The sequence below is a fragment of the Sceloporus undulatus genome, chromosome 3, assembly GCF_019175285.1.
Source record: "Sceloporus undulatus isolate JIND9_A2432 ecotype Alabama chromosome 3, SceUnd_v1.1, whole genome shotgun sequence".
NCBI classification, from domain to species: domain Eukaryota; kingdom Metazoa; phylum Chordata; class Lepidosauria; order Squamata; family Phrynosomatidae; genus Sceloporus; species Sceloporus undulatus.
Genome location: NC_056524.1, coordinates 91,855,023 through 91,855,988, shown reverse-complemented (window position 1 = coordinate 91,855,988; position 966 = coordinate 91,855,023). Strand labels below are relative to the sequence as shown.

Below are 966 nucleotides of genomic sequence, written 5' to 3'. Positions count from 1 at the left end.
GTCTCGGTTCTTCGCAGACTGGCATGCAGGGAGGGTTAAAATGGTAGGCCCCTGCAGGAACACACAGCCATTCAAGCCAATGGGGCTTGAATATTTGCGAATTTCCATTTTCCGAACGTTCCGAAGCATTCCTGAAAATTGCCTCTTCTGGGACGGATCAGGAATGGAATGGGAACATTCAGCAGCAGCAGAATTCCAGTGTGCGATAAAATGGGTGATAGCCCTCATTCTGTTCTCATCCCTCTCCCTTTCGTTCCTGGCCGGGAGAGTCCCAGGGGGCTGTGCGATAAGCTTTTAGTGTCCTATCACAGTTACCAGAACTGTTATATGCAGTTCTGAAGTTCCATCTGAGTCAAATGTGAAGAAGGAGAAGGCAGTTATGGTTCCATACACCACCTGGCCCAATCTAACTTTCACGTATTCAGTGGTAGACCTCACATGTGTATAACTATCTGTGTGATTGGGGAGCTTAGTTGAAGCCCCTAATTGGATGAGTTAAGATAACAACCTGAGCACTGAAGTCAGAATTGTCCAAGCCATTGCATCTCTCATTGCCATATATGGATGCAAGAGCTGGATAGTGAAGAAAGTGGATAAAAAGAAAATCAGTTTATTTAACATGTGGTACTGTAGAAGAGTGCTGAGGGTATTGTGGGCAGTCAAAAAAAACAAATGAATGGGTCCTTGAACAGATCAAGCCTAAAATCTCCCTGGAAGCCTAGATGATCAAATTGACTCATTGGAAAAGACAATAATGCTAAAGGTGGAGGGAAGCAGAAAGAGGGGGAGCATATACTAGTGGGTAAACGCTATTAGGGAGTCATAGATATGAATTTTAAGACCGAGTAGAGCAGTGGAGGACAAGGGTCTTGAAGATGTCTAATCCACAAAGCCACTATCAGTGGGATCACTCAAAAGGCAGTTAACAACAACAAAATGTTTGCAGTTGCAATGCCCTGGCAAGGA

The 966-nt window shown here is 44.5% G+C and overlaps 1 long non-coding RNA gene across 2 annotated transcripts in view; it reads left to right on the top strand.

Moving 5' to 3' along the window:
• LOC121926444 overlaps nucleotides 1-966 on the top strand; it is an 88,297-nt gene that overhangs the window by 80,350 nt on the left and 6,981 nt on the right. The window lies entirely within an intron of this gene.